We start from the raw sequence: 24,331 nt of genomic DNA, 5'->3' as shown, positions 1-24,331 counted from the left end.
TAGCCAACAATTTTATTCAAGAACACTGTTACTTTACAATGCGATTAAAGTAAAAAGTAGTCCTCCAAATACAGTAACTCCTTGAGTAAGAATAGAATAATTCTCAATCTTAAAAAATAAATAAATAAGTATTGAGTAGCTGATGAATAAATTCTGATTTCAGCACATGAAAATCAAATCCACACAAAAAAGTCTAATATTGACCAATATTATCACTTTAACTTAAAACGCACAAAATTGCATGTACAAAAAAGCAATTCAAGGCAATTTCAGCCAAATGGCTTGATCACAATGAGCATAACATGTCTGCTTCAAAATAAATATATATATATATATATATATATATATATATATATATATATATATATATATATATATATATATATATATATATATATATATATGTCTGACTTCCTGTGTATTTTCAGGCATTGTTTCTTGGGATTGCTGAATTTTCAAAAACTTGAACATTGAAAATAAGCAAACTGAAGCTGGCAAACCTAAAATGTCAACTTCAAACCGAAAGATTTGCTGTTTCTTTGCGGCCATGGCTCCTTGAGCCTTTTTTTTGCCTCTAGTCATGATAAACGTATCTACCAAATTTCATGCTGCTAAGAGAAACTGGCTTCCGGGGCTGAATTTTGAACCGTAATAAAGTCCAGGGTGAAAAGATTCTTTGAAATTACCCCTTAACACATTCACCGCAATTCACGTCTTTGTCTTCTCACAGTCCAGACATTCAATCCAGGGAACTTATTCATATTTTTTTCCAATTTTTTCAAACGTTAGGGTAAAACAGGGTCTGAAAATGTCTGGCAGTGAATGGGTTAAATGTCCATTTCAAACCAAAATGGCAGACTTCTTGTCTTTATGGGCATGGATTCTTTTTGGAGACTTTTTTGTGCTTCTACTGATGATTGACGTGTAACAATTTTCATCTTGCTAAGAGAAATTGGGTTTGAGGGATGACTTTTCCAAATATCAATGTCATGTTTTCAAACCAGGCGTCACGGTGGACGACAGGTTAGCACGTCTGCCTCTCAGTGCAAAGGTCGTGGGTTTGAATCCGGCCCTGGCCTTCCTGTATGGAGTTTGCATGTTCTCCCCGTGCCTGCATGGGTTTTCTCCGGGTACTCCAGTTTGCTACCACATTCCAGAAACATGCATTATAGGTTAATTGGACACTCTAAATTGCCCCACGGTGTGAGTGCGAATGTTTGTTTGTCTCTGTGTGCCCTGCGATTGGCTAGCAACCAATTCAGGGTGTCCTCCGCCTACTGCCTGAAGACAGCTGGGGTAGGCTCCATAAAGGCCCGCGACCCTTGTGCGGATAATCGGATTGGATAATGGATGGATGTTTTCAAACCATTTTTTCACACTTTTTAACTAACTAACTAACAAATAAACAGTTAAAAACAATCCCTCTCACCTTCAACATAGGTTAGTTTTTAAAGAAGATAAATCGCTGAGTTGGCAAATGGCAAATTGTTCACCGCAGAAGTAGGCGACTTGACTCACGTGACTTGCCTCGAGTCACATGACTTGCAAGTTACATGACTTGACTTGAGTCAGACAAAAGTTTGAGCTATTGGCTCTCTTGGAAGTTGAATGTTGAGACTTCAGACTTGCTCCTCCCTCCCGTTCACTGTCATGACAAAAAGTCACGACAGGCAAACAGAATAGGTTCCTTGATGCCTGCGTCACCACTGCCGCCACCGCTCACAGGAATAATGCCCCCAAAAAAAGAAGAAAAGGCTGCGAGCGCTTAGGATTGAGTCTTTAATTCACGCCTATGTGACATTAAAACCCTTCGCTTGACTCGCGCCGCTGCTGACAAATGCGGCGGTGCTTAATAGAGGTGCGCCGCCATTTCGCACCACTTTTATCAAAGGCAATTTATCAAGGCCGCCTCCGATCTGCGGAAGACGCTTGTTGAGAGGAAAACCTCCAGATAGCGTTAAGTACATCATCCCTCCTCGCCGCATCTGCCTTTGTCTTCTTCTTCCCATCATCACACTTTCGTCTGCACACCAGCAGCCATGTTTGACAACAATTAGTACGACAAGAAGAAGAGAAACACCTCAAGTGTGCTCGAAAGTCTTCAATATTCATGCGTGTACTCTTTGCAATTAGGAGTCAAAAGTCGCAAAAGAGGCTTCTTGGTGTTAAGAGCAGTGGTGGGCAAAGTACGACCGGGGGCTGTCATCAGGTCTGCTGGAAGTTTAACGAAACAAAAGTAGTAGAATACTCGGTGTATTCATTCAAGGTTTTTTCCCGCTAAAATTGGTTATTTAATATGTAAGTCTTTGTTTTTTTAAATGTATTTATCTCATTAAATTGTCATTCATTTATTGTAAATGAGCTTATTCATTATTAATTAGTTCATTAACTTCGAAAGATTGAAATTGGGCAATCTGCATTCATTCATTTACCATGCCAATTATTAATTTATAATAAATCAAAATGGGTTTTTTTCAAAATTTATTATTTATTATTATTATTATTATTATTCCTAGTTTTAAATGTATATATTCAACAGTTATTCATATTAAATAATTAATAATTAATGTATTAAATTTAAATTAATCATAGAAAAATAGAAAGGCTATTGTTTATTAATTATACAAAATAAAAAATACATTCATTCATTCAATCTCCATTCATTCAAACATTCATAATTCCATACTTTACACACATTTTAGCTTTTATTTGATAAGCAATTGCTCAGCTCATCATAAAAATCAAAAGAACAATATGAGCTAAATATTTCATGTGAAAAATGAACTATTTGTCACATTTTCCATTTTAAGGTCATAATGCCCTACCTTACCATTGATAGTATTTAATTTCTTTTTTTACACTGTACTAATTTCAAATATTAATTTATTGAGGATGATGCTTCCAGTATATTCTTTAGGATACTAAAAGGATGCTGCACTGTGTTCGACTGCAAGTCAACACTTTTCATTCAGCATTAGAGATGTTGCAGAGTGAAAAGGAAGGATGGCGAAAGTGGACGATTGTGGGATGGATGGCGGGATGACAGAAGCAGAGCGGATGGACAGACGGATAGATGAGGAGGCGAAGGGTCCTCTTGGCCTCTCCCCGGTTGGGGGGGTTAAGAGGGGTCGGCGCTCACTTGAGCTTCTGGAAGCCGAGCTGACCCGTTAAGTGTCACCTGAGATCCACTCTGACACATGATACACTCCCACGCAGCCTGTGCCATCCAAAGTGATGCTTGCTTGCTCGCTCGCACACACACGCTCGCAGCCATTAGCGTTTCTTAGCGGCTTGCTAGAAAGACAGCATCAACTCATGCCCTCACCATTTGTGTACTATGAAAAAAACAATAACAACGATAATAATAATAAGCTAACTTTCAACACAAATTGCGTGTACATTTTCAAGAGCTGAAGCTGAACTGAAATGTTGCAGAATTGGTCAAATTGTTGGAAAATAGAATGTGATGCGTGATTATTTTATAATCAAAAGCCCTGTCTCTGTCCTCTCTGTTGTTTAACACTGAGCGCCACTGACGTGAAATGTCGTCAACAGGAATCCTAACGAGGAGTGCAGTCGTCAACCAGAAATGGGTACTCCGTTCCAGGGATGGTTCGTAAGGGCATCCCGGACAGACAGACGCCCATTTTGTGGACGGACGGATGGAAGACGAGGAGTCTTAAAAAGGATGGCCTCACGACCCGCAAATGGAAGTCTTTCGATTCCTCCTAAAATAACCTTGCCTTATTTTGCAATCATTCTTTTACTGCGAAATAACGCAATTAAAACTGAATACTTTAGTTTTTCAATAAAACACAATAGTATGCATTATAAAGCAATCTTAAATATTCTCGTGATGTTCATTGGCGGGTTTCGGTCTGTGTTGGCAGCTCAATTCTACATTGGTTAAACAGTTGTAAACAATTCAATCCACTCACAATTGTCCCAGCGGGTAAGTGGATGAGCATAGGAAATTAGCATTAGCTAGCTAAAGATTTTTAATAATGTTTATGAGTGGGGGTTTTTTAGGGATGGGGGAGGGAAGGGGGCGGTGCAGACGGAATGTAAGGACGGAAGCGCTTTTAAAAGACGAGGACGGACAGGGTCAGAGGACGAAGATTTTTATGAAAAGGGAGGGAGGGACGAGGATGGAAGACGGAGGACAGACCGGCAAAAAAGGGTAAAGTGCCAGCTCTGTCGATGACAATTGCCATCAACTAGGTTTTTTATTGGACTGGGCGAAGAAAAGTCTTGGCCAACTGTGGTTTGATTATTAAGACAGGATGTTTAAAAATAAATATATAAATATGGCCAGCATATGCCAGCATTGGATCTCTCTTAATTGGATGAGATCACCGAGTGTCACAACAATGTGTAAGCTCCTAAACCATGGCTGACCCTTGGAAATGCGACAGTTACAAGCAGTTTGAAATTGATCAAAGTGTTTGCCTCGTTAAATGTACTACAAAAACACACAAAGAGAGAAAGATGACGGACATTATTCTAATTTAGAAGTCTAAGCGATGACATAATGTATGCACACATACATGCATGGCATGCATGCGCACACGCGCGCGCACACACACACTCACACACACACACACACACACACTACTAAATACTACTACTATTACTAATACTAAATAGCATGCAAATAGGTTGTCAAGTTTATTAAATGTATTTTTTACACAGGTGAAAATTTGTAAATACATTATTTTGCCATCAAAAGCACATTTTCCTTGTTTATTTTTGTATTTGATACAAGAAAAGGACTGTTCAGCTGTTTGCAGTGTCACCAAAGCAAAAGTTATTATCATAAAACTCACTGTTGTGCTTAAAATAAATCATTTCTGTGAAACCAACTCATATTGTACTACTAATTTTTGAAAAATGGAATAAGGTAGACTGATGAATGAAGAGTATAATCTTTCATTTGTTAGTTTCTATGTTTACATGTGTTCATAAAACAATATTCTGTGAGCCTTGAAAGATCATTCAAAGTTCTATATTGGCCAAGGTTCTTTTTTTTTTAAATGGTTTGCATTTAAAGAGTTAATAGGTGACTGTTCTGCATGCCGCATTTATTTTCACCCAAAAACAAAATCTTGTTTTCTCTGGTTTTTAGTAAGAAACAGGTGTTTTTTTGTTAAACCTGCATGTACAGGACTACTGCTGATTATTATAGAATGGAAAAAGTTCAAGACAATTGTTTTTCTTTACTCTGGCAAAATAAATTTACATCTACATTTTCTTTTGGTAAGTATGGTGCTTTCCATATTCTGTGGGTTTGGAATGATAAGTCAAAATGACTCTTTTAGATTTCCACCTTGACAGAGGTCTCCTTTTAGCTCGTTTCTGCGTCTCTTTTTTAACGACGGCATAACCGGCGCTCCAAATATTTACTACGGGTTGGATTAATTAAGAAAATTGTTGTCGTAAACGATTAAAATCCACTTTCCACGTGTCATTGTAGAGGGCGGGGGCTTCCGCTACTTTCAGCGTCGTAACATTTTAACGTAGCGCAGTTGAATCAATTAGCTCAGCTGGAACTTTTTCCCCCCTTTTTTAACACTGCGATTAGGACAAAAGAGTGAGCGCAAAGACAGGAAGAAGACGACGAAGACGATGAAGCAGCTGTCTGCTGTCTTTCACAGGAACAAGCCGACAGCGTGTCACTGGCACAAGTGCCCCCCCCCCCCTCCCTCCCTCCTCTTCCTCGGTCAGTCCATCCCCAACACAAAGTGACGAAGAAAAATTCCGATCAAGGCATTGTCAAAGAAAATAGAACTCGGCTGGATGAGCGGCGTAACAAGTCACACACAAACCAGCGTGCACCCCCAGGCGGGAGAATATCCCGCTATTGTGCTTTTAACTCGCCAGACCTGGCGCGGAATGTAAACGCTTTCACATCACATTTGTAAGCTCCGATGAGCGCGCGGCAGCCGCTCGCTTACGCTTTTATAGGACTTTTTTTTTTTTTTAAACGGGTGTCAAGCTTTCAGATTAGGTTTTCAAAGGTAGGTTTGTTGCAAGGGGAAGGGTTAAGGTGTCAAACAAGTGTTGCAAAATAAGGTCAGGGAATTCAAATGAGAGTGTCAAGAAAGAAAGTTACACTTCCCAGCAATGGGAAGGGTTCCAAATAGGTCTTACACCAGGGGTGTCAAATTCATTTTAAGTTGGGCGCCGCTTTCACTTACATTTGATCTCAAGTGGGACGGATCAATATGACTCTGGCAAAGTAATCTGAAATTCCTTAATAAAAAGGAGTACAACATTTTTGCATCAAAACTTGAGGAACAGCCAAATTTCAGAATGTCATTGAAGTGATCGTCAATTCGCCCTCCAGTGGACAATATTAGCAACAACAGTTACTTTTCGTGAAGAACTGCATTTTGTGTTCTGTCCTCGGGGGCCAGATTGGACCCCTGAGAGGCCGGTTCTGGCCTGTGGGCCATACATTCAACAAACCAGTTTTACACTAACAGGATTTTGGAGCCTATCATGATCTGCGAGTTAAAAAAAAAAAAAAAAAAAAAAATGAAAAAAACTAAATAAAACAATAACTGATCACCCATCCGATCAGAAGATTGAACAATCTATCCAGTCTATTTAAACAACTTGTTTATTTACTGTACAGTCAATTGGGAACGGCCCGAGCCACGGATATTTGCTTATAATCGACGCCCACTGAAATCCATTTGGAAAAAATGATAACAATTAAACCCTAAAAATGATCCAAAAAATGCTGCTAACTATTCAGTACACAGAAAAAAAAACAAATTATTAATAAATGTTGGAAAAAATTTGGAAAGGAAATCCGACTGTTTAAATTGTGATGCCTTGGATTATTAACAACGACAGCACAGAATGTCTCTGGAGTGAACAAGATTATGTTGGCCGTCATGTCTTATATTAGGGATCCGATAAATGACGTCATTGTGATCGATCGTCGAATTACGACACTACCAACTGATCACAGATTTTTAATGAAATGCAAAATATCTGCCGATCAAATCCAGCCAATCAGAACTCTGTGAAATTAGTTTCAAATGAGGGTTTTTAAGACAAGTTAAGATTTCAGTAGAAGGTTAGGGTTTTGAGTCTGGGTTAAGATTTTGATGAATGGGGTTTCAGAGGGTTCCAAACAAGGAGTAGAGTTCCAAGACAGAATAGGCATTCCTGTTGCCGTTTCAAATTAAGGTTTCAAGTCAGGTTTAGAGTTTCAAAGGTTTTCATATTGGAGTTTCAAGCCTTGATTGGGGTCTCAATTAAGGATTTGATGTTCAAGTAGGCTTTCAAACCAGGGTTAAGGTGTCAAGATCGGGTTTGGGTTTCAAATTAGGCCTTTTTTGTAGGGTTTCAAATGAGTGTTTCAAAAAAATGGGTTCGGGTTTAGTTAAGGTTTCAAGACAAGCTAGGGTTTCAAACCTGCTTAAGGGTTTGCAGTGATGGACTGAGCGAATGAGTGACTTCTTGTGTTTTCATAAGCGAGTATTTGTCTGCATTATTTTCTTGAATTCACCTTAATGTTTGTTCATATCTTCACATTTTTATGAATATTGAATTTCGTGCTCCTTCCGTCATTAACGATTAAATTATGCAAATGAGGAGCCAAGAGGCCATTGAATACAAACAATAATGCCATACCCTCGCATGCACAATCAGAGAACCACCACGGGTACCACAGCCTCTGATGAGAAGAATGAGAATGAGAAGGAGAAGGAGGAGAAGAACAAGGAGGAGGAGAAAAAGTAGGAGGGGCAAGGAGGTGGATGCGCTTTACGATAATTTAAAGTGCTACTTCTCCTCCTTGGCCTCTGAGGAGGAATGAGGGAAGATGGTATTCAAGAGGAGAAGCAACAGAAGGATGAGGAGGCTGATGAAGATAAGGAGTAAGGAGGAGGAGAACAAGGAAGAAAAGATGAGCGGGTGTTCATGAGGAACAGGAAGAGCAAGGACCAAAAGCAGAAAAGCACAGAGAAAAGCAACGGGAGAGCAGGTGGAGGTGTGCTTTTTTAAAATCAAAAGTGGACAACCTCTGACTCTGACAAGGAGCAGGAGGAGGTGGGTGTTCATGCAGAGAAAGAAGGGAAAGATGAGGAGAATGAGCAAGACAAGGAGAAGAACAAAGAAGAAGAGCTGGAGGAGGAATAGGAAATGGAGGAAGAATAGAAAATGTGCGTTCATGAGAGGGAAGAGGGGGACGAGGATGAGGCGGCTGAGGGGGCTGGGAAGAATGAGAGAAAAACAAGGAGGAGGAGAAGATGAGTGTTCATGAGGAGAAGCAAGAGGACGATGAGGACGAGATGGCTGAGGGCGACGAGGAGAAGAACAAGGAGGAGGAGGTGTATGTTCATGAGGAGAAGCAAGAGGAGGACGAGGACAAGATTGAGGAGGGCAAGGAGAAAAATGAGGAGGAGGAAGACGACAAGGCGGTAAAGGAGGGTGACGAGTATGAAGAGGAGGAAGTAAAGATGGGTCTTCATGAAAAGAAGAAAAAGGAGGAGGCAAAGGAGGATGATGAGAAAAATGGCAAAAAGGCAAAATGTGCCCATGTGGAGAAGAAGGAGACCAACGAGGAGGACAAGGAGGAGAAATTTGTCCATGAGGAGAAGGAAGGGGATGACGAGGATGGTGACGAAGAGGCAGAAGAGGATGAGAACAAGAAGGAGGAATGTGTCCATGAGCATAAGGAAAAAGCAGAGGAGAAACTAGACAAGACAGAGGATGAGAAAACTGAAGACAAGAAGGAAAACCGTACAAATAATGAGAAGGACGGAGTAAGGAAAATATGGAGGTAGAAGGAGGGGGAAGACATGATGTTCATCGTCCTATTTAAAGGGGCGCTTCCTCCTCCTCCTTTAGGAGGAGGAAGAAAAAGAAGACAGTGACGATAGAGGAGGGAGGAGAAGAGAAAGAAAAAGAAGATGGAGGAGGAAGTGGAAGGAGGAAGGAGGAGGAAGAAAAGAAGAACACGGATGAGGAGAACGAAGGAGATGAAGATGAGGAGGAAAGACGACGAGGAAAAAGAGGAGGTGCTCATCTTCATAAGTAAAGCTGCGCCTCCTTTGCTTCCTCGGCCTTTGAGGAGGATGACGATGGAGAGCACCTCAGAGGCCAAGGAGCAGATGGAGGAGAATGACACAAATGAGGAGGAGGAGGTGGTGCGTGTTATCGTGATTAAAGCTCCTCCTCCTCCTCCTCCATCTTGTTTGACTGCGACTCGTTAGCGCTACGTTTTCCTTTGGTGGCTACGGAGAGACGGCGGCCCGTGCGTGCGTTTCCCGATCCACTCTGTGACGGCGTGTGAATTGTGTAATGGATATGACCCTCCACCTTCGCACGCGCGCTCACACGCACACACACGCACACACACGCACACGCACACGCACACACTCTCCTGTAGCCTGTTGAGAGCGTGTGAATGCTAAACAGTAGCTGTCTGATTGACGGCCGCTAAGCTGTTGTCTCCGGGAATGACATGGCGGAAAACAGGCACATCAAAGCAGGCTGGGTGGGGGGGGGTTCTTGGGGTGTGTACGTGGGGGGTGGGGAGGTGTTCTTGACATCCCAAAATCCCAAATGAACTTTGGAAAAAAGAGCAACAACAAACGGAAGAGAGTGAAGCTGAACGAACTGAAAGATGAATAACAATTGTGTTTTTTTTTTTTTTTTAATGCAACCAAGCACGTGCACACGGTCGCACTTGTGTCAAGGCCACACAACCTTCGTGTTGTTGCTATACGCACACACTCCCACCCACCTGCACTGCAAGAAACTTCTAAACACTCCTTATCGAACACACACAATACACACTCAGATAATGGAACTGAGCGGCGTAGGCGCAATACAAAATGGATGAAAGACAATATAATGCAATATTAAAAAAAATAATAATTCAATATACTGAATGCAAGTTGTTGATAGGATTGACTCTGAGGGAGTCATGCACGCACTCATCCTGAACCCCCTCTGTAATGGCATTTAGAGTCCAGTCTCTTTCTATCCACATTGTTTTTTAGACATTCAGGAAAAGTGTTGCAACAGCCCCCCACCGCCCCGCCACACACACACACACACACACACACACACACACATACATGCACAAACAAACTCATCCTGGATCTTGCTCCCCCTTCCATAAACATTCTGCGCCACGTTATTAGAGTCAAGTCACTTTCTTTCAATCGTTTTTTTTGTAATTCAGGCAACAAATATGACATGACCCCCCAACTTAATATACTAACACACAAAACACCTCCTGAATCGAACATTCGTCTCTCACTGTGCCTCACTTAATTCAAGCAAACTACTACCCCTACATTACACTCCGAACTCCCCCCGCCACCCCACCACCCCCACACACACACACACACACATACACGCACACACAGTCCACTCATTCCAAATCCTGCACCCCCTTCCAAAAAAATTCACGCACACTCTCCACCCCGGCACGAAAGTCAAGTCTGCTTCTGTCCGGCACTTTTCATTCAGACATCAAATTTGATAACTCCGCCGCCCCAACACCCCCCCTGCCTCACACACACTCATCTTGAATCCTGCATCCCCTGCAAAAAAAATCCAGCTCCCCTGCACCCCCATCTTAAGAGTCAAGTCACTTTTTAATTCAGGCTTCAATTTGACACCCCCGTTACACATTCACATTCACACACACACACACACACACACACACACACCCCAACACGACACAACAACCAAAAAATGTGCAACTCATACTAACATGATTGGACATGATAAAACCCGGTGCTATTATAATACAATGTAACTGAATAGGATATTATATACAATAAAAAAAAAGGATGACCAAAATAATCTAATATAATATAATATAATATATAGAAGTACTTGAAGTTGACTGAAAGGAGGGCTCCGATCCCACTTCCTGCCTCTCGGTACCCATCTGCTAACAATGCTAAATACACTATAAAGTACCTTTTTTACACAGGCATCAAATTTGACGTCCGGACAGACCCCCGCCCTCCCCGAGGACCCCCTCCCTTCCCACACACACACCTCGCCTCCCCCATATCACGCCCCGATACGCACACACTCTCCAGAGTGACACATTTATACCGTTAGGAGACATGACGACATCATCATGCATTCTGCTATTCTTCATCATCCTCCTCCTCCTCGTCATCGTCATTAATGTGACACACACTTGTTAAACACACACACATGCACGCACGCACGCACACACACACACAACGTTCTATAACCAGCAGGCCCGCTTTGACACGGAACATTTATTTTCCTCATAGGAATATGAAGAACGCCACCCTCCACTGCACATGATCAATGCTTATTATTTGTACTATTCAGTTATTAAATATGCATATTTAGTTACATATACCGAGACCTTTCTGTTTCTTCTTTCGGAAGCGGTTGCCTATTTGGACGCGCAGTCAGTTTGGAGATAAGTGACACATTTTTACATTTCTATTCATTGCAGCGACAACGTCTGCTAAACGGCATCATCAAAAAATGGTGATTAATATTCTTGATGTGCTTCTTTCAAGTGTGTGTGACATGTGGAACTTGGAAGAAAACCACTAACAACAACAGGCAATACTTTACTAAACTCTAGCTCTAAATAATGACTATTACTAATTGAATTCAAAACCACTAATATTACGAACCCATGGCATCAAAGACTTATTGAATTGAATGTTTAATTCAAGTGCGTGTTACATGTTGAACTTAGCACGAAAACTAATTCTACTTCAAGTATCACATCAAATACAGACTATTATTCATTTACAGGTTTAATTATATGTGTTTGGTTCAAGTACGTGTGTGTGTGTGCGTGTCTGATGTATTGACCTTGGGTATAAAAGTACAAACTATACCAAAACAACAAAAAACAAATGAGGACCAATGACTCATTTATGTTCAATTGTGTGTTCAATTCAAGTGTGTGTCTATTTCAAGTGTGTGTAAGAAGTTGGGTAGAACACTACAAAATATATGACACTAAACTACAAGTAAAGCATCAAATCTTGCCCGTTGTTACCAGTTGACGTGTGAAATTAATTTAAGCCTGCGTGTGTGTTTGAGTGTGTGTGAGTGTTTGATGAACTTGATGTAAAACAAAAGTATACCTTAACTATAGCAACATGAGTTTGACTAATTTAATGTTTAATTAACCGTTTAATTGTACAGTTTGTGCTTTGTTCAAGTCAGAGTGCGCGTGTGTGAGTGTTCATGTTGAACTTGGGAGCAAACGACAAACTATACAACACTTAACTACAACCATTAATCACCTATTGACTATTATTATTATGACTAATTTAGATGTTTAATTGTGTGTGCTAAATTTAAGTGGGCGTCTAGTGTGTCTGTGTGTGTGACCTCGGGAGTTTGAGGTCACGCCGCTACACGACTACATGCTGCCGCGGGGGCACGGCGGTCGCGTTTGTGCGAGTGTACTTGTGTGTGTGTGTGTGGGGGGGGGGGTTACTGTAATACACGCACACGCTCACTCACACACACTCGAATCTCTGCTACCAACGTTGGGCAGGTATGGGCAGGAAGTAGCTGTAGTGACAATGACTTCGTTAATTAATGCCCCCCTCCCCCACTAATCAGGTTTGGGTTGGGGGTGTCACAAGGGGGTTCCACCACACGTGTGCGTGTGAGGCACTTTTGTGGCTCATAAGGACAATGGCGTCACACGCCAGTGATTGACAGGTGGAGCAAACCCTCACATCCTGTAATCCAAAAAGGCGTACTGGGGCTTGGTGAACTACAAATAACCGACGCTTTCATGATACTTTTAAAATCCTAATCTGATAAAATGGCGATGGTGAGGCCTGTCAAGGAGCTGACATTCTCACACTCACACACACACACACACACACACACACACACTCGAGCATTTCACACAACATGGCCGCCAATCATAATGATTTGGAAGCGCCTTGACAGACCCCCTCAGGTGCAGGTGGCAGGTTCAAGTCACATGACCTCGGGTTCAAAGTGCGCACACACACACTTGTAATGGGATTACAAGGCTGCTGTGTTGCTCTCCCATTCAGAAGTGTCATTCGTAAAAGGCTCCACTGAGATTGAAAGGCGTCAAAGCGCACTTGAAGGTTAGAAGCAAGCAAGGAGAAGACAACATCACTCGAGCGCGGTCCTCCCTTCGACATTCGGCCAACTTTCTCGCCGCCGTCGAGCCTCCGCGGAAGCCCCACGGGGCCGGGAGACCCCCGTTCGGCATGACATCTGCTCCGCGCGGAACATGTCAAACGAGCCGCGGGCGCGTACAAAATGGCAGACTTTTGAGGTTGTCCTCCCGCTTTTCTGCTCTCTGTCATCTTTTTGGAACTTTCTTTCTCAAATGGTGTGACGAGGACGCCGCGCGCTCAAACTCGGCCGTGTTAAAAAAAAAAAAAAAAAAAGCAAGAGTCCACGTACGAGACGCGTGCCAGGATAAATCCACTTCCATCTACGCTCTAATTGCTGCGTGATTAATTTCACGGGGATCACGCTCACCTTAATGGTGCCACACAAAAAAGGAGTGTGTTCCCTTACCTTTTTGGAGGAAATTCCTGTCGCGTGCACGCAGACTGAGGGGGAAAGTGCGCGTGGGACCTGTTAGAGAGCTTCCACGCTCCACGCGCGCATCCCGACCTGACGTGGGAATCTTGTCCTTGTGAACCCCCCCTCCACTCGCTCTCCCCACTCCTTCCGTCCGTCCCTCCCTCTCTTTCTCTCTCTCCCTCTCTCTATCCTTCCGTCCTCGCTCCGCGTGTCCCGTAGAGCGAGCCTCCGCGTCCGTCGGCACCGGGAATCATCCGCGTGGAGAAGCACCCAGCAGAGAGATGGGAAAAAAATCCACTTTCTTTTTTTGACCCTCAGTATTCCTGGTGTTGTTGTTTTTTTTTTTATTTTTTACCAATCTCAAATTGTGTAGCGCTCGAGCACGTCCTCTCGCGTTTTATGCTGCACGCCGCCACGCGAGACAGCAAAATTTCCTTGAAAAACAACAACAACAAGAAGGAAAGTGGAATTTCTTACCTTAGGTGGTCTCAAAGAAGAAAAGGACAAGAAGAAGAGTCCGGGGGTCGTGCGTGAGGCACGTTATCGTGCACTTAAACAAGTCCTGAGCGCTCCAGATGACGAGCGTACGTATGCGTGCGTGCGCGTGCGTGTGCGTGCGAGCGCATGCATGCCTGTGAGTGTGTCTGTGCACTGTAACCTTGTGGCGTATTTCATGTAAATAATCCGCCTCGCCGATATGCGCGTGCACGCACTCACACGCACACGCACACACACACACACACACACGCTCCTCCCCTCTGACGTCTCCACCTCACACATTAATAATAATAATAATAATCGTCATCATAATTAAAGTTAAATATGACGGGGTTATTGATGATTCTTGACTATAATGCGGCATAGTAGTTTTTACTTTTCTAACGAACACTTTTACAAGCAACTTTTGTTTTATTTAAGAAAAAAAAAACTGGGAAAAAAGTACATGTACACGCGCACGAGGACCGAGATTGTGTTTGAGCGCCCAGCTTCCAAGCTCAATAATACAATTATGCAGACGTGCACGCGCCGGCTCCGGAATGAATGGATGAATGGGGGGCTTTGTGGAGGGATGATATCATGATGATGATGATGATGATGATGGTGGGCGCCTAATGACGACCACTCTCTCTCTTTTTCTCTGTCTTCTTTCTCCCTGTCTCCTTTTTTTGCGCACACAACAATATCATTTTTCATAAAACACACACACACACCAAGTCCCCGCTGCGCGTGCACGCCGGGTTCACACGGCTGCGGGCGCATACACGAGAGAGTCAAAATGTCGATCGGATTGCACTCGGAAGTGCACAAGCATAATAGGAGGGAAAAATAAGGGGGGAAAGGGGAGGGGGGCATATTCATAAGCCCCCCAGCCCCCACCGCCAAGAGAGGGGGGCGCAAACAATGACTATATGGATGGTCACTGCATTCATATAATAGTGGATATGGAAATGACTTATGATAAATGTTTTAAGCAATTTATGTGGCATCATGGAATTGAGCAAAAGTTTACAACTACAAATGTGAAATACGAATGTAATATAATGAATACTTTGAAGTTGCTTTTTTCACAAATGTATTTTTTAGCCGCAAGATCATGAAACACTGATGATTATTCATGGTATGAACATTGATTCACTGTCAAATAAAACAATACAATTCTCTCATGCTGACTTTTAACTAACACTATTCATTTGGTCATATAGTATGTGTTTTTGCTTTTTATTTGGCTTTTGGAGGATCAAATTGGAATTTGACAAGAACTTTGGGGATGGGGGAACTGGGGGGTTCAAACTGTTTTTTGTTTTTCTTTGCCCCCCTCTCCAAGTTTGTTATTCCGTTTGCAGCTGTTCCTAATATTTTGTCCATCTGGGTTAAAGCCAAATAGGGAACAAGCAAAATATTAGAAACAGCTGTAAAAGCCCAATCAAGTGTCAATCAATAAAGTAATCCTTGTAAAGGCTTTTTTATGATGATGAGTTGAGATGGTGTGCCTAATAAAGTGACCAGTGTGCAGTTTGTCTGTTGGTAATTAAAAATAATAATAATAATAATAATAATAATAATTTTACTTTTGCACTGAAGTAGAGTTCAGAGTCTGGACTTTTATTTTTAACTTAAGTTCAACAGCTGAATCAGTACATTTTCTTTCACACAATTATCTGTGCTACTACTTAAGCATTGAGTGTAGGTACTTCTGCCACCTCTGAAAAGGAGCACTCCTCCGTAGCATTTTCGAGAAAATTACAAAAATACAAGTGGCCCCAACTTTGTGTGTGCGTGTGTATGTGTGTGACAGGACATGACTAACGACCCTAAAGAAACCCTCCATGCTGTGCTTTTAAATGGCTGATAGGGAATTCCCTGGGATGCCCTGAAATTCCTTTTTTTATCCCAGTGGAGCGACAAGAGTGTGAAAGAACGAGCATCAATAACAGCAATAGACTACGTCTATGGAGCTGATAGCGGGGTGGGATTTTTAAGGGAGGGGGATCTCGGGGGTCCCTTTGGCCGATTCTCCATGGATGAGCGGCGCCTTCTCGCCTCCTTTTGAAGCACAACCAGAGATTCTTTGAGCGGATGACAGATTGCACAAAGCAACAGGGATGGGAACGCAGGTCAGAGAGGAAATGTGACACAATCTACCACCTGATCGGACACAAACGCAAAACAGACGGACTGACTCGCTGTTATTATGTGACCACGTTTGAAGGATTGTTCCTGAGCCATGGAAAATTACAAGACAATATAAGCCTCAAAACTACCGAACGAAAGTGTACATTTCTCTTTTACCAGAAAAAAAGTTGGGTTTTGTTAGTCATCACAGTAGTTTGCACATCTGAATTTTACAGACAAGCTGGGCGAGACCGTTTTTGAATATGGGTGGTGTCAAAAAAAAAAAAAAAAAAAAGAAGAGATCGTAGTGCTTGGTGTCTAAGTACCAAGTGATTCAATATGAAACAATGGCGTAGACCACATCGTTCAATAATCTCTCAAAGGGCTGAGTGAACTATCTTTATTTATACAGAGCACACTGCAGGAAGATTTGAATTAAAGCATATATCATTCTGACCTGATTTTGAACAAGTTTATTTTGGGGCTCGCTCCTGGGCCACACTTTTTGAGAGCCACCCATATATACGTCAGTAGCAGTAAATGTTTGGATTCCAGTTGATGAGTACATCCTTGCATATATGTTGTCCAGTACTGCCTGGCATGTTATGACACAAAGTTGGAGTAAACTAAAAGATACACAATGCCAGTGTTGTGCTCAAGACCACACTCTCAGAGACCAAGACTTGACTGAGACCAGAACTCCCCAAGACCAAGACAGGACCAAGACTTTCGGAAGTCGAGACCGAGTCAGGACCAAGATGGTATCATCAATTTTAAAAACCATGACAAGGTTGAACAGTTAAAGAGGATTGTGTCTTTACAATATTATGTTCTATGTAGCCCCACTAGTCTAAACACAGCATTCTGATTAACATTACATTTGTGGAATACAGTAAAATCCCCCCCGTTTTTGTCCATCTCTGAGGGTGGCCATTTTGCCACTTTCTCTGGAATGAAAATGACATGAGAGTTGCTAAGGGTTCAGGTAACAACCAATCATGGCTCAGGTGAGCCGTGATTGGTCATTACCTGAGCCCTGAGCAACACTCATGTCATTTTCAATTGACAGAAGTGACGAAGTGACAAAATGGCCAACCCCTGAGACGGATAAAAAACTGTAGATTTTGCTGCTTAACTCATATTCCACAAACACAATATTATTATATCTGTGTTTAGAGTAGTGGAGGCGCATAGAACAAATTATTGTCAAGAAAAATTGGGGGTTGACTTTCACTTTAAGTTTCATTTTCTTTTAAATACATTGAACAGCGAGTGGAGTACAAAAAGGTGTTCTTGCTCAGGACAGACTATAGACTGTGTCCACCATGTCAACCCGCAGTTTCTTCGTCTAAAGGCACGCAGCTCGTGTACAAAAAGTATCCCACGACAATAAGAGCATTTTAATACAAATCACAAGAATCACAAGGATTAGCAGCTCTGTGGCCAGAAAGAGGAAAAGAAAATGATATTAAAGTCTAAAAGGAAACAGCTGACTCCAATTGATGAACAATTGTGCCGCACGGGAGGTCTAGACGATCCACTTTAGGATTATGATTGGATTACTTTTTATTTTTACACCAAATCAATGCCCACGCCATATTAACGCATGCGCACACTCAAACACACACACACTCACATGCCCAGAAATCATAAAAACATGTCTCTTTATCTCACACAACACAAAGGAAGCTTAAATAACTGTTTTAGACGTTCAAAAATTCAGCCCTTGAACTCAGCTTGACTTTACCGCATGAAATTTAGTGGCATGTGTATCATGAGTAGACCAACAAAAAAGTCTCGAGACTAAGCCTGAAAGTCTGCCATTTTGGTATGAAGTGGCCATTTTCACCTCATTTTTCCCATTTCCATTGGTCCTTCATTGACAGGTTCGTTCTAGAGTTTTTGCCCAGCGGCTACTACATATGAACCAAACATATGAGACAGATGAAGGATGCTAAATTAATTGTGAAGGATGTCAATTGTTGTCAGTGCATGTGGGCGGAGCATAAAAGTGAAATTTGATGATTAACCCTTACAAAAACTAGCCCTAGAAAGTATCTCATATTTATTTATTCCACTGAAAATTCATCTGCGACAGCCAGTTGAAAAGATGAAATTTGGTAAACATCCCTATCTTAACGAAAGACCCCACGCCCCCCCCAACCAAAAAATAACCTCAAGAAGCCATGTCTGCAAAGACGCTAGAAGACTGACATTTTGGTTTGAGACGACCATTTTGAGGACATTTCCTGGTGTCCTTCAAACACAAACTTCCTGAACGAGTCCTAGCAATTTTCTGAGATTGCTACCAAATTGGAGTCACATGTAGTAGACAGATATGAGACACAAAATTGTGAAAAGTTTGAAGTTCTGTCACAGCGAATTGGAGGAGCACTCCCAAATTTTGGCTCTTTATGCTCATCAAAATCTGTTGGAAATTCAACCCCTGAAGCCTGTTTTCCCTACCATGACAGAACCCACAAAAAGGTCTGCCTGAAATGACAAAGGAAGTCTGACATTTTGGTTTTAAGGACATGTGCACTATTTCAAGAAGTCATTCAAAGACAAAATCATACATGAGATTTAGTCCAATTGCTATCATATCATATCATATCATATTGATATTGCTAATATATACATTTGAATCACCTATAGTAGATAGATGGATGACTAAATTGTGAAGGACTGGAGTTTTCACCTGTTGTTCGAGCATTGCAATGAAGTTTGACAATTTGCCATAAAACAGGAAATTCTGAGGAAATTCACACCATGAAAGTCCCTACTTTCTATTTTGGGTATATTCTTTAACATTTGAAATATTTAGCTGAAAGAGTCATCTCACATTTTTGTAATTGACTACTTGTGGATGAGCCTATTTGTGGATTTTGGGGGAGAACCCTGGTAAAACTATACAATTCACGGGTTTTATGCCTGGCCAATGTACTGTCTAATCTAAATTTATTTCCTTGGTGCCATCTTGGAGCATTTTGTTGCCAGCAAAGAAGATGAACAATGAAGAACTACGTTTAAGAGCATCATGACTGTAGTGCTTTGTCACCACTTTGCGGCATCTACAGGCAATTATAAACCTCTATGGGGGGGCCTCAATTCTGGATTTTTGCTATTATCAGCAGGGCTTGGTCCCAATCTTACACTGCTTTTAAGGAAACTTGACATCGACTTTGAGATAAACAAGTGAATAATTATGGTTTCCTCCTATTGGTTATTAGAAGCATCACAAATGTATTTTGTAGTTGGCATTAGGAGAAAGGGGAATAACTAGTTAATTTCCTGTTTCCAGGAAAATCTCCATGTGTATTATCTTATTATATTTGTTTTTTTTAACGATTTGGTCATGGGCGAGTGGTTATCATTATAAACATGGCAGCCAAGCTGTTGCAACCTCAGGCGAGGTAAGTAACCTGAAACAAAGTCAAAATGTTTGCCCATGGCCGAACTTTGAACTCGGCCGGCTCAGACATGTGAGTGAAGTAATTCCTTGTGTTCTACGTGTCAATCAAGAATTGAGCATCAAGTCAGGCTAAAAGTCACGTTGACAACGTCCGAGATATTTGTTAAGCAAACGAACATCGCAAGTAATCCAGTTCTGTTGGGAATACACTGCATGTTTTTGGTCGGTTTAAAAATCCCAGTTTACAAGGAAAGAGTTCATTTCCTCTGACAAAATCAAAGATAGCTACTGAGCACACAACAAACTCACATTATCGTTACTACACTCAAGTCCTCAGAGGTGGGCATTTTATTAAATTTTGCTGGTACGTCATTTGTCATCTTTCAGCGGCCAGGTTACCAGTTGCCATCATTCATATGTCCGTCATTTTCTGTGACAAACTGAATTGTAATCGCCAGTCCGTCAGTTAAGTCCGTCAATCAGCAGAGCTGGGCACTCCGCCTATGTGATGGACTGGTCCCTCTATGACAGACCAGTCTGACGGAATGCCCACCTCTGCGAGTCCTGAAGGTGGCAGTAAAGTGTATTTCAAACTGTGTCACATTGTTGCCGATATTACAATCCTGGTGGATTAAAATGCTTCCTAGTTCTTGTACAAACTGAAATAATGTTGCCATGACAAAAAAAAGTTGTTTTTCTCTGTTTTCAGCGTCGTCTTCTTCCTCTTCTTCATCTTTTAGTGGTTGGCAAACAACTTTTGGTGCATTACTGCCACTTCCTGAAATTTAGTGTGGGCCTGCAAAATACCGTTTCACAACCTCTGAACCCTACTCTTTCCCAAAATAAAAATAAAAATGTAAAACGTAACTCACAAGAATTTCTCTGTAAAACTGTCTCTTTATTCAAAGCTACTTTATTACCTCTTAGCTCATTAGTTGTTGCTCCCAGCCTGACTAACTCATGATTCTCTCTTTGGTGCATACCCCCACCCAATGTAAATATTCAGTCAAATTCAGTCGAATCAAGCCGGCTGGCTCATATCAAACACATGACAGGCGGGTCGCATTTCCATCTCTCGTCAGCAAAATGGACTGTGATATTATACTGACGGGCAAAAATCCACTTCCCTCAGTGCTTAGTCCTTTCTTTCTTTTTTTTTTTTTTTTTTTTTAATTTCCTGTCTATCATCTAATGTCAGCGAAACAGGTGTCAGTGACGGACAAGTCCGTCAGTCAGACAGAATGCCAACCGCTGCCTTTTCAAATGTTTGCATTTTAAGGCTCCAAAAGCAGTTTTTATTTTTGTTGAACATTTGGTTATTTAGTTGGCCTCTGATGACAACATTTGTACAGTTTGGACAACATCATTAGCGTACATGCCAGGCCACTGGTTGGCGATGTCAAAAACACAACATGAAAAATGTCAAATTTGGTCTCTAAGCGGCTGATTAAACAACCTCATTTTCAAGAAAAATACATAAAAACAATTGTTTTGGTTTACAGGACAACATGGGAATCTCTTGAGAGAATACCCTCAACGCCAGGCTACGAACTGACAATGTCACCAAAAATGTTGCCTTTTTCGGTTGATTCCTGGCAAGAGCCGTAGCAGTATTCAGGCCGGGTGCCGCCTTGTCTTTCCAGCAGAGTTCACGTTGCCCGGGCCAGCCTGGCTGCCATCATATTTTACTATTAGCTATCAATTGGTTGCTAATGGCGCTAACAAGGCAGCTAGCTGGCCGGCGACAGCGCGCTAACGGCCTCGCGGGGAGCATTAAGGAGGCCGGCTGATGCTGTGGGCCGCTAACGACCTACAGGCGCTGCCTAATGGCGCCAAATGACCTCCTCGGTGGCTATTAGCACATAATTACAACCTGGAGACCCACGCCGACCTCCGCTGGACACACGCGATTACTCCTGGCTTCCTGTGGCCCTTCCTTGCGTCCACTTCCGTGTGGCTGTGTTCACCTCTCGCATCCCGCAGGATTATATTGACTCCCGCCTGGGAAGGCCGGCGTTCAGATTAGTCTCTTTACGGAGGATGCATGCTAAAAAAAGAACATCCTCATGTGAGGAGGATATTCATTCATTTGATTACAGCTGCGCCTGTGTTGGCTGCGTACTTTATACACATTCTCAGTCATTTTTTACTGTCTCAGCAACAAAATGTTATACAGTATATCGTTGCGGTCCTGTGAAAAATGCTTATGTCCATTTTTCTCAATTTCCGCATTTTTATGTGAATGGTGTTTCTGCGTTACAGGCATCACATTAACATGATTTTTATTTTATTTTTTTCAAAAATTGGACATAAGTATTTTTCACAGGACAGCGACAATATATTTTTTCTTGGTTTTTGTGACTGGGGTCACATTGGGTTCTGTGAAAAATAACGACAAGCTTTCTTAGCTTATTCTGTGGTTATTAAAAGTAATTTCTAAATTTATTTTAATTTAGAAAAAAACAAGTCTGTTGATTTAACACACTCCAGTCCAGTTTAGAGTGACAGTAGTTTTATAAATAAAGTTGAGTGATAAAGTTGCACTCCAGGCCAGTAGGTGGCTGTGAGGCGCAAAACAAAGTGATGAACAAGACATGTCCGAAATCCGCCAAGTTTCAAACTATTTCTTCTATGGTATTTCAGTTTAGTCGTTTTTGACCCACGCTACTAATAAACAGAAGAAACCCAGATAAAGATGTGCTTTTATACTATTGGCACACAAAATGTATCTTTGTAATTTCAACTGACTTTATTCTGTTCCCGAGGGTGACGAGTTTTAAAAGTAAATGTAACAAAGCAAGAAGGTGCAAGATTACAATGCCAGCATTTCACAGAATTCCAAACCCATGTGTGGGAGGTTTTCCCCTCTGATCGTGTTATTAAAGAAAAAAACAAACAGAACAAAACAGTGTGTGGTAGGTCAGTAGGATGAGTTGAACAGGTGTAAGCCACAAAAGACGTTGTCCCGTCTCACGTTACGCCGCAACAAAAGTGATGCTTTACGTGGTTGCAATTGGCACAATGACAACAACACTAGGATGTACTTGTGTGTGTGTGTGTGTGTGTGTGTGTGTGTGTGTGTGTGTGGATGTGTGTGTGTGTGTGGAAATAGCAACACAGTGTGTTGCCCGTCCACCTGTGAGAGTTTTGTGTGTTTTTATTGGGAGCGAGCCGTCAAGGACGAACGGGTGAGCCTCGTTTTCTGTTGCTGCAACAAAAAGATCAAAGTTGCGCACTATTTTGTGGCAGATGACTCCTAATTTGGGCTGTTACAATACAATACAATTTTATTCATACAGTATAGCGCATTTCATAACAGCTGGAGCTGTAACAATGCACTTTCCAAACAATAAACAATAAATAATAATACATAAGAATAAAATAATAAACAATAAAAAGGCCATAATACACAAGTGTTGATCAATAAATTAACGACACTATATTCAATTGACACAGAAAAGAGCCGAAAATTTCAGGTCTGATCAAAGGCCAGCGAATAGAAATGTGTATTCAACCGCCTTCATATACACGCAAGTAGTGCTTTGCCACCATCTTTAGATATGTTTATGCCAAGGATGGATGTTGAAGTGAGTTGAGGAGCAACAATTACACAAAAGTAGTGCTTTGACAACATTTTCTGGGATCATGGTGCAAAGGAAATATGTTGAAGTGAGTTGAGGAGCAACTTGCATATAAACGCAGTGCTTTGTCACCATCTTGTGGCATCCTAGTACAAATGAACTATGTTGAAATTAGTTGAGGCGGTTTATTTGCACAAAATTAGTGCTTTATCATCAGCTTGTGAGATGTCCAGGCAGGTGAAAACCTATTTGAGGGGAGAATTAGTTACTTTTGCTACAATTACCATTAAACATAATGTCCAGAGATGGGCACTTTACCCTATTTTGCGTCCGTCTGCAACCTGGGCACCCTTTTATCATCGTCCCTCCGTCCTTATTCATAGCATAATCGTCCTCCATCCCCGTCCTTTTAAAGCGCTTCTGTGCTTACATTTCACCAGTGTTTCAACTAGTGGGCCTGCTGGGAACATATTCTTGTAAAGAATATGTTTAGGGTGACTTCCGCTTTCAAAAGGTATGCACATCGTATGTGTCATGATCTGTCTTGGTTGATTTAGGTTTTGGTTTAGTTCAGTTTCATGTTTTCCTTGTGGTCCTTTGTCTATGTCTGTTGCGTTAGGTTATTGGGTCCACCTGTGCTTGTCATTCCAGTCCCTTGTGTTAGCCAATCAGCTCCCTCCAACCCTATGCGTCTTGTTCAGGTATATTGTCATTTTGTCTGTATTTAGTTCCCTGCGTTCTTTCGGTCCTTGTGGGTTCATGGTAAGTTATCCAGTGTCATGTCAATGTTGCTGTCTCTTGTCTTTTTTAGTTTCCCGGTGATTGTTTTTTGTTTCCCAGGTTTTTTTGTTGTTGTTGTTGTTTTTTAGAATGTCCCCTTCAGAAGGACTGCTACGACTACTTTTTCATAAATTCAACTACTATTTGTAATTTATAAAGCTTGATTACCCCCCTCCCCAAAAAATGTATAATAAAAGCAATTTGCAGCATGCTTAACATGTTGCTATACAAATGGACATTTCATCCAACGACACATTGAAAGCGACTTGTAAAGCCAGCTCATGATGCAAGAAATTTAAGTGACACAGAGTGGAGTGATACGTGTTGACTGAGCTAATGGAATTACGGCTGATTTAAAAGACCCAGCTGGATTGTG

General features: G+C 41.7%; 1 protein-coding gene across 2 annotated transcripts in view; it reads right to left on the bottom strand.

Annotated features, from left to right (window-relative positions):
- The window catches only part of znf536 (zinc finger protein 536), a 240,464-nt gene extending 226,236 nt beyond the window's left edge, over positions 1 to 14,228 (bottom strand). The window contains exon 1 of one of the 2 annotated variants that reach the window (XM_086026490.1): positions 14,047 to 14,228. The gene's annotated coding sequence lies outside the window, so the exon portion shown is untranslated. Of the gene's footprint in view, positions 1 to 13,560; positions 13,680 to 14,046 lie in introns of those variants that run through there. The other variant, XM_086026489.1, reaches the window with a different exon arrangement.
- Positions 14,229 to 24,331: the final 10,103 nt, after the last annotated feature.

The sequence above is a fragment of the Filicampus tigris genome, chromosome 3, assembly GCF_054856515.1.
Source record: "Filicampus tigris isolate MCC_2025a chromosome 3, RoL_Ftig_1.0, whole genome shotgun sequence".
In the NCBI taxonomy this organism is placed as follows: Eukaryota; Metazoa; Chordata; class Actinopteri; order Syngnathiformes; family Syngnathidae; genus Filicampus; species Filicampus tigris.
This window is presented reverse-complemented; position numbering and strand designations above follow the sequence as displayed.